General features: G+C 35.5%; 1 long non-coding RNA gene across 2 annotated transcripts in view; it reads right to left on the bottom strand.

Moving 5' to 3' along the window:
• The window catches only part of LOC137840171 (uncharacterized), a 60,709-nt gene that overhangs the window by 5,525 nt on the left and 39,298 nt on the right, over positions 1-15,886 (bottom strand). For both annotated transcript variants that reach the window (XR_011086652.1, XR_011086651.1), the window contains one exon: positions 1,084-10,902. This is a non-coding gene — a long non-coding RNA (uncharacterized lncRNA). The remainder of the gene's footprint in view (positions 1-1,083; positions 10,903-15,886) is intronic.

Below are 15,886 nucleotides of genomic sequence, written 5' to 3'. Positions count from 1 at the left end.
AGGCCTTCACACATTGTTATTCTACTTTATTATTATTATTATTATTATTCAACTTATTCCTCTCACTTTTTTGGCACCTAACTAGTCCTACATGCTTCAACCGATTCACCCCGTTCAAACTTTCACACATTCTAAAAATTCATGTCATGCTTGCTACCATTTTTTTTTTGTTCTTAACGTTTACCGTTTTTGTGTAATTAGCAAATTTGTGACTTATAATTCCCCATTCATTCTTAATGGCAGTTTCAACACGAGCCATTTCCCTGCGTGGGTTCGAATTTTACATGTGTCACATTGTGCGTCTCACCATTACACAAACTCACACGACACTGGCTGCAGTTTTTTTCGTCATAAACATTTATCGTTTTTGCATAATTAGTACATTTGTGGTGCAAAATTACACATTCATTCTTAATGGCGTATTCAACATGAACATTCATCACATTAAGCGAATTCCACCACCTTAAAAGAGAAAACCAATTAGCTCAGGTGGTAACGTGGGCACTACTTAACTCTAGCCATGTCCCTGTGTGAATTCGATTCCAACTGTGGGTACTGTTTTTTTTCCTTTTTATTCACTGCTTCTTATTTTTTACGCTTATGATTTGTAACTTGTCATTTTACCATTTATTTTAATAATAACCTTTTTATTCTTCCCGCTTATCATTTGTAACTCTCGTCATTTTCCCATTTATTGTATAAATAATTTAATTTCCTTTATATTCTTCCCGCTTATCATTTTTATCATTTATCATTTATAACTTTTGTCATTTTCCCATTTATTTTATAATAATTTAATTTCCTTTTTATTCTTCCCGCTTAAAGTAGAATAACAATAGTGCGAAGGTCTTCGCCTTCACACGCAATTTCTCCAGAAATTGCAATTCTAGTTATTGTGTGAAGGCGAAGCCTTCACACATTGTTATTCTACTTTATTATTATTAGTGTGAAGGTGAAGACCTTCACACTATTGTTATTGCTGTCCTTTATTATTATTATTAGTGTGAAGGTGAAGACCTTCACACTATTGTTATTGCTGTCCTTTATTATTATTATTATTAGTGTGAAGGTGAAGACCTTCACACTATTGTTATTGCTGTCCTTTATTATTAGTGTGAAGGTGAAGACCTTCACACTATTGTTATTGCTGTCCTTTATTATTATTATTATTATTATTATTATTCTACTTATTCCGCTCACTTTTTTGACGCTTAACTCCTTCCACATACTTCAACCGATTCACTCCGTTCCACTTTTCACTTATTCCAAATATTCATGACACGGCTGCTTACATTTTTTTTGTTCGAAAAATTTTCCGTTTTCACAAAATTCACGATTTTGTGGCATTTTTTTCCCCATTCATTCTTAATGGCAGATTCAACATTTCACATTTTTGTTGTTCCAGTTTGAAATTCACTTATTTCAACACATTCAAATCACATTGGGGACATTCCCAAACTTGCCAAATTCAAAAATTTCACGTTTTCACTTTTAAAATTTGCACAAAATTTTGCAAAATTTCACAAAATTTAGTTTTTCACTTCTAGTTTCTACATTTTTCCACCGATTCAACTCGTTCCAACTTTCAACTGTTCATCTTTTGCCTACCTATTCCACACCTTCCCACTTAGCAAAATTTCCAAATTTTCAATTTTGAAATTCACACCAAATTTTCCCAAAATTTAGTTTTTCCCTTCTAATTTCTACATTTTTCAACCGATTCAACCCATTCCAACTTTATTCACTTTGTTCACCTTATGCTTACCATATTCACCCCCTTCACCCCCACTTCCACAATTCAACCCTTGACCCCCACTTCCAGAGTGGCGGCCATCTTGGATTGACCCTGAAGTGCCCCAATGTACGCGGAATGAACTGGAAGTGCCCCAAATCAAACCGGGATTGACCCCAAATGAACCGGAAGTGACCTCAGGTAAACCGGAAGTGACCCCAAATCAAACCGGAAGTGACCCCAAATCAAACCGGAAGTTACCTTTTTCAACCGGAAGTGACCTTTTTCAACCGGAAGTGACCCCAAATAAACCGGAAGTGACCTCAGCTAGACAGGAAGTGCCTCTAATCAAACCGGAAGTGACCCAAATCAAACCGGAAATGACCATATTTCAACATTAAGTGCCCTAAATACCTGCATTTGCGCTAACTTTTGCAAATTTTGCCCGATTAAACCCATTTCAACATTTTAACCCCAAAAGTGAACCTCCTGAAGCCGTTTCTTTCCTTTTGTTCCAAATTTCAGAAACTTTTGGTGCAATTTTTTTTCTTTTATTTCCCATTCATTCTCTATTAGGATTCAAGATTTGCTCTAACTTCTACATTTTTTAACCGATTCAACTCGTTCCAACTTTCAACTGTTCCTCTTTTGCCTTCCTATTCCACAACTTCCCACTTACCAAAAATTCTCTACAATTTTGTTTTTCTACTCTAATTTCTACATTTTCAACTTATTCAACCCATTCCACCTTTCAACTGTTCATCATTTTCCTACCTATTCCACAACTTCCCACTTACCCAAAATTCCAAATTTTCAATTTTGAAATTCACACCCAATTTTCCCAAATTTCCTTTTTCCCTTGTAATTTCTACATTTTTCAACCGATTCAACTCTTTTCAACATCATTCTGCAACATTCCCCAAGTATTTATTCAACCTCTTCACCTTCACACGCAATTTCTTCAGGAATTGCAAATTCTAGTTATTAGTGTGAAGGTGAAGACCTTCACACTATTGTTATTGCTGTCCTTTATTATTATTATTATTATTATTATTATTCTACTTATTCCGCTCACTTTTTTGACGCTTAACTCCTTCCACATACTTCAACCGATTCACTCCGTTCCACTTTTCACTTATTCCAAATATTCATGACACGGCTGCTTACATTTTTTTTGTTCGAAAAATTTTCCGTTTTCACAAAATTCACGATTTTGTGGCATTTTTTTCCCCATTCATTCTTAATGGCAGATTCAACATTTCACATTTTTGTTGTTCCAGTTTGAAATTCACTTATTTCAACACATTCAAATCACATTGGGGACATTCCCAAACTTGCCAAATTCAAAAATTTCACGTTTTCACTTTTAAAATTTGCACAAAATTTTGCAAAATTTCACAAAATTTAGTTTTTCACTTCTAGTTTCTACATTTTTCCACCGATTCAACTCGTTCCAACTTTCAACTGTTCATCTTTTGCCTACCTATTCCACACCTTCCCACTTAGCAAAATTTCCAAATTTTCAATTTTGAAATTCACACCAAATTTTCCCAAAATTTAGTTTTTCCCTTCTAATTTCTACATTTTTCAACCGATTCAACCCATTCCAACTTTATTCACTTTGTTCACCTTATGCTTACCATATTCACCCCCTTCACCCCCACTTCCACAATTCAACCCTTGACCCCCACTTCCAGAGTGGCGGCCATCTTGGATTGACCCTGAAGTGCCCCAATGTACGCGGAATGAACTGGAAGTGCCCCAAATCAAACCGGGATTGACCCCAAATGAACCGGAAGTGACCTCAGGTAAACCGGAAGTGACCCCAAATCAAACCGGAAGTGACCCCAAATCAAACCGGAAGTTACCTTTTTCAACCGGAAGTGACCTTTTTCAACCGGAAGTGACCCCAAATAAACCGGAAGTGACCTCAGCTAGACAGGAAGTGCCTCTAATCAAACCGGAAGTGACCCAAATCAAACCGGAAATGACCATATTTCAACATTAAGTGCCCTAAATACCTGCATTTGCGCTAACTTTTGCAAATTTTGCCCGATTAAACCCATTTCAACATTTTAACCCCAAAAGTGAACCTCCTGAAGCCGTTTCTTTCCTTTTGTTCCAAATTTCAGAAACTTTTGGTGCAATTTTTTTTCTTTTATTTCCCATTCATTCTCTATTAGGATTCAAGATTTGCTCTAACTTCTACATTTTTTAACCGATTCAACTCGTTCCAACTTTCAACTGTTCCTCTTTTGCCTTCCTATTCCACAACTTCCCACTTACCAAAAATTCTCTACAATTTTGTTTTTCTACTCTAATTTCTACATTTTCAACTTATTCAACCCATTCCACCTTTCAACTGTTCATCATTTTCCTACCTATTCCACAACTTCCCACTTACCCAAAATTCCAAATTTTCAATTTTGAAATTCACACCCAATTTTCCCAAATTTCCTTTTTCCCTTGTAATTTCTACATTTTTCAACCGATTCAACTCTTTTCAACATCATTCTGCAACATTCCCCAAGTATTTATTCAACCTCTTCACCTTCACACGCAATTTCTTCAGGAATTGCAAATTCTAGTTATTATTATTATTATTATTCTACTTATTCCGCTCACTTTTTTGACGCTTAACTCCTTCCACATACTTCAACCGATTCACTCCGTTCCACTTTTCACTTATTCCAAATATTCATGACACGGCTGCTTACATTTTTTTTGTTCGAAAAATTTTCCGTTTTCACAAAATTCACGATTTTGTGGCATTTTTTTCCCCATTCATTCTTAATGGCAGATTCAACATTTCACATTTTTGTTGTTCCAGTTTGAAATTCACTTATTTCAAAACATTCAAATCACATTGGGGACATTCCCAAACTTGCCAAATTCAAAAATTTCACGTTTTCACTTTTAAAATTTGCACAAAATTTTGCAAAATTTCACAAAATTTAGTTTTTCACTTCTAGTTTCTACATTTTTCCACCGATTCAACTCGTTCCAACTTTCAACTGTTCATCTTTTGCCTACCTATTCCACACCTTCCCACTTAGCAAAATTTCCAAATTTTTAATTTTGAAATTCACACCAAATTTTCCCAAAATTTAGTTTTTCCCTTCTAATTTCTACATTTTTCAACCGATTCAACCCATTCCAACTTTATTCACTTTGTTCACCTTATGCTTACCATATTCACCCCCTTCACCCCCACTTCCACAATTCAACCCTTGACCCCCACTTCCAGAGTGGCGGCCATCTTGGATTGACCCTGAAGTGCCCCAATGAACCCGGAATGAACTGGAAGTGCCCCAAATCAAACCGGAATTGACCCCAAATGAACCGGAAGTGACCTCAGGTAAACCGGAAGTGACCCCAAATCAAACCGGAAGTGACCCCAAATCAAACCGGAAGTGACCTTTTTAAACCGGAAGTGACCCCAAATAAACCGGAAGTGACCTCAGCTAGACCGGAAGTGCCTCTAATCAAACCGGAAGTGACCCAAATAGACCGGAAGTGACCAAATCAAACCGGAAGTGACCATATTTCAACATTAAGTGCCCTAAATACCTACATTTGCGCTAACTTTTGCAAATTTTGCCCGATTAAACCCATTTCAACATTTTAACCCCAAAAGTGAACTTCCTGAAGCCGTTTTTTTTCCTTTTGTTCCAAATTTCAAAAAATTTTGGCGCAATTTTTTTTCTTTTAATTCCCATTCATTCTCTATTAGGATTCAAGATTTGCTCTAACTTCTACATTTTTTAACCGATCCAACTCGTTCCAACTTTCAACTGTTCCTCTTTTGCCTTCCTATTCCACAACTTCACACTTACCAAAAATTCTCTACAATTTTGTTTTTCTACTCTAATTTCTACATTTTCAACTTATTCAACCCATTCCACCTTTCAACTGTTCATCATTTTCCTACCTATTCCACAACTTCCCACTTACCCAAAATTCCAAATTTTCAATTTTGAAATTCACACCCAATTTTCCCAAATTTCCTTTTTCCCTTGTAATTTCTACATTTTTCAACCGATTCAACTCTTTTCAACATCATTCTGCAGCATTCCCCAAGTATTTATTCAACCTCTTCACCTTCACACGCAATTTCTTCAGGAATTGCAAATTCTAGTTATTATTATTATTATTCTACTTATTCCGCTCACTTTTTTGACGCTTAACTCCTTCCACATACTTCAACCGATTCACTCCGTTCCACTTTTCACTTATTCCAAATATTCATGACACGGCTGCTTACATTTTTTTTGTTCGAAAAATTTTCCGTTTTCACAAAATTCACGATTTTGTGGCATTTTTTTCCCCATTCATTCTTAATGGCAGATTCAACATTTCACATTTTTGTTTTTCCAGTTTGAAATTCACTTATTTCAACACATTCAAATCACATTGGGGACATTCCCAAACTTGCCAAATTCAAAAATTTCACGTTTTCACTTTTAAAATTTGCACAAAATTTTGCAAAATTTCACAAAATTTAGTTTTTCACTTCTAGTTTCTACATTTTTCCACCGATTCAACTCGTTCCAACTTTCAACTGTTCATCTTTTGCCTACCTATTCCACACCTTCCCACTTAGCAAAATTTCCAAATTTTCAATTTTGAAATTCACACCAAATTTTCCCAAAATTTAGTTTTTCCCTTCTAATTTCTACATTTTTCAACCGATTCAACCCATTCCAACTTTATTCACTTTGTTCACCTTATGCTTACCATATTCACCCCCTTCACCCCCACTTCCACAATTCAACCCTTGACCCCCACTTCCAGAGTGGCGGCCATCTTGGATTGACCCTGAAGTGCCCCAATGAACCCGGAATGAACTGGAAGTGCCCCAAATCAAACCGGAATTGACCCCAAATGAACCGGAAGTGACCTCAGGTAAACCGGAAGTGACCCCAAATCAAACCGGAAGTGACCCCAAATCAAACCGGAAGTGACCTTTTTAAACCGGAAGTGACCCCAAATAAACCGGAAGTGACCTCAGCTAGACCGGAAGTGCCTCTAATCAAACCGGAAGTGACCTAAATAGACCGGAAGTGCCTCTAATCAAACCGGAAGTGACCCAAATAGACCGGAAGTGACCCAAATCAAACCGGAAGTGACCCCAAATGAACCGGAAGTGACCTCAGGTAAACCGGAAGTGACCCCAAATCAAACCGGAAGTTACCTTTTTCAACCGGAAGTGACCTTTTTAAACCGGAAGTGACCACAAATAAACCGGAAGTGACCTCAGCTAGACCGGAAGTGCCTCTATTCAAACCGGAAGTGACTCAAATAGACCGGAAGTGACCCAAATCAAACCGGAAGTGACCCCAAATGAACCGGAAGTGACCTTAGGTAAATCGGAAGTGACCCCAAATCAAACCGGAAGTGACCTTTTAAAACCGGAAGTGACCCCAAATCAAACCGGAAGTGACCTTTTTAAACCGGAAGTAACCTTTTTCAACCGGAAGTGACCCCAAATAAACCGGAAGTGACCTCAGCTGGACCGGAAGTGCCTCTAATCAAACCGGAAGTGACCCAAATCAAACCGGAAATGACCATATTTCAACATTAAGTGCCCTAAATACCTACATTTGCGCTAACTTTTGCAAATTTTGCCCGATTAAACCCATTTCAACATTTTAACCCCAAAAGTGAACCTCCTGAAGCCGTTTCTTTCCTTTTGTTCCAAATTTCAGAAACTTTTGGTGCAATTTTTTTTTCTTTTAATTCCCATTCATTCTCTATTAGGATTCAAGATTTGCTCTAACTTCTACATTTTTTAACCGATTCAACTCGTTCCAACTTTCAACTGTTCAATTTTGGTTTTCTACTCTAATTTCTACTTTTTCAACTTATTCAACCCATTCCACCTTTCAACTGTTCATCATTTTCCTACCTATTCCACAACTTCCCACTTACCCAAAATTCCAAATTTCAATTTTGAAATTCACACCCAATTTTCCCAACTTTCCTTTTCCCTTGTAATTTCTACATTTTTCAACCGATTCAACTCTTTTCAACATCATTCTGCAGCATTCCCCAAGTATTTATTCAACCTCTTCACCTTCACACGCAATTTCTTCAGGAATTGCAAATTCTAGTTATTATTATTATTCTACTTATTCCGCTCACTTTTTTGACGCTTAACTCCTTCCACATACTTCAACCGATTCACTCCGTTCCACTTTTCACTTATTCCAAATATTCATGACACGGCTGCTTACATTTTTTTTGTTCGAAAAATTTTCCGTTTTCACAAAATTCACGATTTTGTGGCATTTTTTTCCCCATTCATTCTTAATGGCAGATTCAACATTTCACATTTTTGTTGTTCCAGTTTGAAATTCACTTATTTCAACACATTCAAATCACATTGGGGACATTCCCAAACTTGCCAAATTCAAAAATTTCACGTTTTCACTTTTAAAATTTGCACAAAATTTTGCAAAATTTCACAAAATTTAGTTTTTCACTTCTAGTTTCTACATTTTTCCACCGATTCAACTCGTTCCAACTTTCAACTGTTCATCTTTTGCCTACCTATTCCACACCTTCCCACTTAGCAAAATTTCCAAATTTTCAATTTTGAAATTCACACCAAATTTTCCCAAAATTTAGTTTTTCCCTTCTAATTTCTACATTTTTCAACCGATTCAACCCATTCCAACTTTATTCACTTTGTTCACCTTATGCTTACCATATTCACCCCCTTCACCCCCACTTCCACAATTCAACCCTTGACCCCCACTTCCAGAGTGGCGGCCATCTTGGATTGACCCTGAAGTGCCCCAATGAACCCGGAATGAACTGGAAGTGCCCCAAATCAAACCGGAATTGACCCCAAATGAACCGGAAGTGACCTCAGGTAAACCGGAAGTTACCCCAAATCAAACCGGAAGTGACCCCAAATCAAACCGGAAGTGACCTTTTAAAACCGAAAGTGACCCCAAATAAACCGGAAGTGACCTCAGCTAGACCGGAAGTGCCTCTAATCAAACCGGAAGTGACCCAAATAGACCGGAAGTGACCCAAATCAAACCGGAAGTGACCATATTTCAACATTAAGTGCCCTAAATACCTACATTTGCGCTAACTTTTGCAAATTTTGCCCGATTAAACCCATTTCAACATTTTAACCCCAAAAGTGAACCTCCTAAAGCTGTTTTTTTTCCTTTTGTTCCAAATTTCAAGAAATTTTGGTGCAATTTTTTTTCTTTTAATTCCCATTCATTCTCTATTAGGATTCAAGATTTGCTCTAACTTCTACATTTTTTAACCGATTCAACTTGTTCCAACTTTGAACTGTTCTTCTTTTGCCTTCCTATTCCACAACTACCCACTTACCAAAAATTCTCTACAATTTTGTTTTTCTAATCTAATTTCTACATTTTTCAACTTATTCAACCCATTCGACCTTTCAACTGTTCATCATTTTCCTACCTATTCCACAACTTCCCACTTACCCAAAATTCCAAATTTTCAATTTTGTAACTCACACCCAATTTTCCCAAATTTCCTTTTTCCCTTGTAATTTCTACATTTTTCAACCGATTCAACTCTTTTCAACATCATTCTGCAACATTCCCCAAGTATTTATTCAACCTCTTCACCTTCACACGCAATTTCTTCAGGAATTGCAAATTCTAGTTATTATTATTATTATTATACTTATTCCGCTCACTTTTTTGACGCTTAACTCCTTCCACATACTTCAACCGATTCACTCTGTTCCACTTTTCACTTATTCCAAATATTCATGACACGGCTGCTTACATTTTTTTTGTTCGAAAAATTTTCCGTTTTCACAAAATTCACGATTTTGTGGCATTTTTTTCCCCATTCATTCTTAATGGCAGATTCAACATTTCACATTTTTGTTGTTCCAGTTTGAAATTCACTTATTTCAACACATTCAAATCACATTGGGGACATTCCCAAACTTGCCAAATTCAAAAATTTCACGTTTTCACTTTTAAAATTTGCACAAAATTTTGCAAAATTTCACAAAATTTAGTTTTTCACTTCTAGTTTCTACATTTTTCCACCGATTCAACTCGTTCCAACTTTCAACTGTTCATCTTTTGCCTACCTATTCCACACCTTCCCACTTAGCAAAATTTCCAAATTTTCAATTTTGAAATTCACTCCAAATTTTCCAAAAATTTAGTTTTTCCCTTCTAATTTCTACATTTTTCAACCGATTCAACCCATTCCAACTTTATTCACTTTGTTCACCTTATGCTTACCATATTCACCCCCTTCACCCCCACTTCCACAATTCAACCCTTGACCCCCACTTCCAGAGTGGCGGCCATCTTGGATTGACCCTGAAGTGCCCCAATGTACGCAGAATGAACTGGAAGTGCCCCAAATCAAACCGGGATTGACCCCAAATGAACCGGAAGTGACCTCAGGTAAACCGGAAGTGACCCCAAATCAAACCGGAAGTGACCCCAAATCAAACCGGAAGTGACCTTTTTCAACCGGAAGTGACCTTTTTCAACCGGAAGTGACCCCAAATAAACCGGAAGTGACCTCAGCTAGACCGGAAGTGCCTCTAATCAAACCGGAAGTGACCCAAATCAAACCGGAAATGACCATATTTCAACATTAAGTGCCCTAAATACCTGCATTTGCGCTAACTTTTGCAAATTTTGCCCGATTAAACCCATTTCAACATTTTAACCCCAAAAGTGAACCTCCTGAAGCCGTTTCTTTCCTTTTGTTCCAAATTTCAGAAACTTTTGGTGCAATTTTTTTTTCTTTTAATTCCCATTCATTCTCTATTAGGATTCAAGATTTGCTCTAACTTCTACATTTTTTAACCGATTCAACTCGTTCCAACTTTCAACTGTTCCTCTTTTGCCTTCCTATTCCACAACTTCCCACTTACCAAAAATTCTCTACAATTTTGTTTTTCTACTCTAATTTCTACATTTTCAACTTATTCAACCCATTCCACCTTTCAACTGTTCATCATTTTCCTACCTATTCCACAACTTCCCACTTACCCAAAATTCCAAATTTTCAATTTTGAAATTCACACCCAATTTTCCCAAATTTCCTTTTTCCCTTGTAATTTCTACATTTTTCAACCGATTCAACTCTTTTCAACATCATTCTGCAACATTCCCCAAGTATTTATTCAACCTCTTCACCTTCACACGCAATTTCTTCAGGAATTGCAAATTCTAGTTGTGTGAAGGCGAAGGCCTTCACACATTGTTATTCTACTTTATTATTATTATTATTATTATTATTATTATTCAACTTATTCCTCTCACTTTTTTGGCACCTAACTAGTCCTACATGCTTCAACCGATTCACCCCGTTCAAACTTTCACACATTCCAAAAATTCATGGCATGCTTGCTACCATTTTTTTTGTTGATAACATTTACCGTTTTTGTGTAATTAGCAAATTTGTGACTTTTAAATCCCCATTCATTCTTAATGGCAATTTCAACACGAGCCATTTCCCTGCGTGGGTTCGAATTTTACATGTGTCACATTGGGCGTCTCACCATTACACAAACTCACACGACACTGGCTGCAGTTTTTTTCGTCATAAACATTTATCGTTTTTGCATAATTAGTACATTTGTGGTGTAAAATTACGCATTCATTCTTAATGGCGTATTCAACATGAACATTCATCACATTAAGCGAATTCCACCATTTTAAAAAAGAGAACCAATTAGCTCAGGTGGTAACGAGGGCACTTCTTACCTCTAGCCATGTCCCCGTGTGAGTTCGATTCCAACTGTTGGTACTGTTTTTTTTCCTTTTTATTCACTGCTTCTTATTTTTTACGCTTATGATTTGTAACTTGTCATTTTACCATTTATTTTAATAATAACCTTTTTATTCTTCCCGCTTATCATTTGTAACTCTCGTCATTTTCCCATTTATTGTGTAAATAATTTTATTTCCTTTATATTCTTCCCGCTTATCATTTTTATCATTTATCATTTGTAACTTTTGTCATTTTCCCATTTATTTTATAATAATTTAATTTTCTTTTTATTCTTCCCGCTTATCATTTTTATCATTTATCATTTGTAACTTTTGTCATTTTCCCATTTATTTCATAATAATTTAATTTCCTTTTTATTCTTCCCGCTTAAAGTAGAATAACAATAGTGCGAAGGTCTTCGCCTTCACACGCAATTTCTCCAGAAATTGCAATTCTAGTTGTGTGAAGGCGAAGGCCTTCACACATTGTTATTCTACTTTATTATTATTATTATTATTATTATTATTATTATTGTGTGAAGGCGATGGCCTTCACACATATGTTATTCTACACCATTCTCTATTATTATTATTATTATTATTATTATTCTATTTTATTCTCCACACTTTTTTGTCCCGCTTCTTCTTCCACATAGTTCATCCGATTCACTCCGTTCCACTTTTGACGCGTTCCAAATATTCACGAGATGAGCGCTTCCATTTTTCTCGTTCCGAAAATTTTCCGATTTCGCAAAATTCGCGAACTTACGACAAATTTTTCCCCATTCATTCTTAATGGCAGACTCGACATTTCACATTTACATCATTCCACTTTTTTCTACATTGTTCAACCGATTCAACTCATTCCAACTTTCAACTGTTCATCTTTTGCCTACCTATTCCACAACTTCCCACTTACCAAAAATTCCAAATTTGAAATTCAACCAAATTCTCCAAAATTTCGTTTTTCCACTCTAACTTTTACGTTTTTCAACCGATTCAACCCATTCCAACTTTCAACTGTTCATCTTTTTCTAACTATTCCACAACTTCCAACTTATGAAAAATTCCAAATTTTCAAATTTGGAATTCAACCAAATTCTCAAAAATTTTGTTTTTCTACTCTAATTTCTACATTTTTCAACCGATTCAACTCATTCCAACTTTCAACTGTTCATGTTTTGCCTACCTATTCCACAACTTCCCGTTTACCAAAAATTCCAAATTTGAAATTCAACCAAATCTTTCTAAATTTCGTTTTTCTACTCTAATTTCTACATTGTTCAACCGATTCAACTCATTCCAACTTTCAACTGTTCATCTTTTGCCTATCTATTCCACAACTTCCCACTTACCAAAAATTCCATATTTGAAATTCAACCAAATTCTCCAACATTTTGTTTTTCTACTCTAATTTCTACATTGTTCAACCGATTCAACCCATTCCAACTTTCAACTCTTCATCTTTTGCCTACCTATTCCACAACTTCCGACTTACCAAAAATTAAAAATTTGAAATTCAACCAAAATTTCCAAAATTTCGTTTTTCTACTCTAATTTCTACATTGTTCAACCGATTCAACCCATTCCAACTTTCAACTCTTCATCTTTTGCCTACCTATTCCACAACTTCCGACTTACCAAAAATTCCAAATTTGAAATTCAACCAAAATCTCCAAAATTTCGTTTTTCTACTCTAATTTCTACATTGTTCAACCGATTCAACCCGTTCCAACTTTCAACTCTTCATCTTTTGCCTACCTATTCCACAACTTCCCACTTACCAAAAATTCAAAATTTGAAATTCAACCAAATTCTCAAACATTTTGTTTTTCTCCTCTAATCTTTACATTGTGAAACCGATTCAATCCATTCCAACTTTCAACTTTTCATCTTTTGCTTACCTATTTCACAACTTCCCACTTACAAAAAATTCCAAATTTGGAATTCAACCAAATTCTCCAAAATTTTGTTTTTCTACTCTAATTTCTACATTTTTTAACCGATTTAACTCATTCCAACTTTCAACTGTTCATGTTTTGCCTACCTATTCCACAACTTCCCGTTTACCAAAAATTCCAAATTTGAAATTCAACCAAATTCTCCAAAATTTCGTTTTTCTAATCTAATTTCTACATTGTTCAACCGATTCAACCCATTCCAACTTTCAACTCTTCATCTTTTGCCTACCTATTCGACAACTTCCCACTTACCAAAAATTCCATATTTGAAATTCAACCAAATTCTCCAACATTTTGTTTTTCTACTCTAATTTCTACATTGTTCAACCGATTCAACCCATTCCAACTTTCAACTCTTCATCTTTTGCCTACCTATTCCACAACTTCCGACTTACCAAAAATTCCAAATTTGAAATTCAACCAAAATCTCCAAAATTTCGTTTTTCTACTGTAATTTCTACATTGTTCAACCGATTCAACCCATTCCAACTTTCAACTCTTCATCTTTTGCCTACCTATTCCACAACTTCCCACTTACCAAAAATTAAAAATTAAAAATTTGAAATTCAACCAAATTCTCAAACATTTTGTTTTTCTACTCTAATCTTTACATTGTGCAACCGATTCAATCCATTCCAACTTTCAACTTTTCATCTTTTGCTTACCTATTTCACAACTTCCCACTTACCAAAAATTCCAAATTTGAAATTCAACCAAATTCGGAAAAATTTCGTTTTTCGACTCTAATTTGTACATTTTTCAACCGATTCAACCCATTCCAACTTTCAACTCTTCATCTTTTTCCTACCTATTCCCCAAATTTCCACTTGCCATAAATTCCACATTTTAAGATTTTAAACTCAACCAAATTCTCCAAAATTCTGAAATTCCACCAAATTCTCCAAAATTCCGTTTTTCACCTCTATTTTCTACATTTCTCAAGTAATTCAACTCGTTTCAGCATAATTCGCCAGCATTCGCCAAGAAGTGATTCAAAGTCTTCGCCTTCACACGCAATTTCTCCAGAAATTGCATTTTCTAGTTATTGTGTGAAGGCGATGGCCTTCACACATATGTTATTCTACACCATTCTCTATTATTATTATTATTGTGTGAAGGCGATGGCCTTCACACATATGTTATTCTACACCATTCTCTATTATTATTATTATTCTTCTATTTTATTCCCGCCACTTTTTTGTCCCGCTTCTTCTTCCACATAATTCATCCGATTCACTCCGTTCCACTTTTGACGTATTCCAAATATTCACGAGATGAGCGCTTCCATTTTTCTCGTTCCGAAAATTTTCCGATTTCGTAAAATTCGCGAATTTACGACAAATTTTTCCCCATTCATTCTCAATGGCAGATTCGACATTTGACATTTACGTCATTCCCCTTTTAAATTCACCTCATTCAGCACATTCAAACCACATTCGGAATGATTCTCGACATTCCCAAAATTCCCAAATTCAAAAATTTCACGTTTTCACGTTAGAAATTCCGACAAAATTTCACGAAATTTCGTTTTTCACCTCTAATTTCTACATTTTTCGACCGATTCAACCCATTCCAACTTCCAACTGTTCATCTTTTGCCTACCTATTCCACAACTTCCCACTTACAAAAAAATTCCAAATTTTCAAATTTGAAATTCAACCAAATTCTTCGTAATTTCATTTTTCTACTCTAATTTCTACATTTTTCAACCGATTCAACCCATTCCAACTTTCAACTGTTCATCTTTTGCCTGCCTATTCCACAACTTGTCACATACCAAATATTCAAAATTTTCAAATTTGAAATTCAACCAAATTCTACAAAATTTTGTTTTTTTACTCTAACTTCTACGTTTTTCAACCGATTCAACCCATTCCAACTTTCAACTGTTCATCTTTTGCCTGCCTATTCCACAACTTCTCACCTACCAAAAACTCCAAATTTTTAAATTTGAAATTCAACCAAATTCTCCAAAATTTCGTTCTTCTACTCTAACTTCTACATTTTTCAACCGATTCAACTCATTCCAACTTTCAACTGTTCATCTTTTGCCAACCTATTCCACAACTTCCCATTTGCCAAAAATTCCAAATTTGAAATTCAACCAAATTTTTCTAAATTTCGTTTTTCTACTCTAATTTCTACATTTCTCAACCGATTCTACCCATTCCAACTTTCAACTGTTCATCTTTTGCCTACCTATTGCACAACGTCCCACCTACCAAAAATTCCAAATTTGAAATTCAACCAAATTACCCAAAATTTCATTTTTCTACTCTAATTTCTACATTGTTCAACCGATTCAACCCATTCCAACTTTCAACTGTTCATCTTTTGCCTACCTATTCCACAACTTCCCGTTTACCAAAAATTCCAAATTTGAAATTCAACCAAATTTTTCAAAATTTCGTTTTTCTACTCTAATTTCTACATTTTTCAACCAATTC

The sequence above is a fragment of the Syngnathus scovelli genome, chromosome 3, assembly GCF_024217435.2.
Source record: "Syngnathus scovelli strain Florida chromosome 3, RoL_Ssco_1.2, whole genome shotgun sequence".
NCBI classification, from domain to species: domain Eukaryota; kingdom Metazoa; phylum Chordata; class Actinopteri; order Syngnathiformes; family Syngnathidae; genus Syngnathus; species Syngnathus scovelli.
This window is presented reverse-complemented; position numbering and strand designations above follow the sequence as displayed.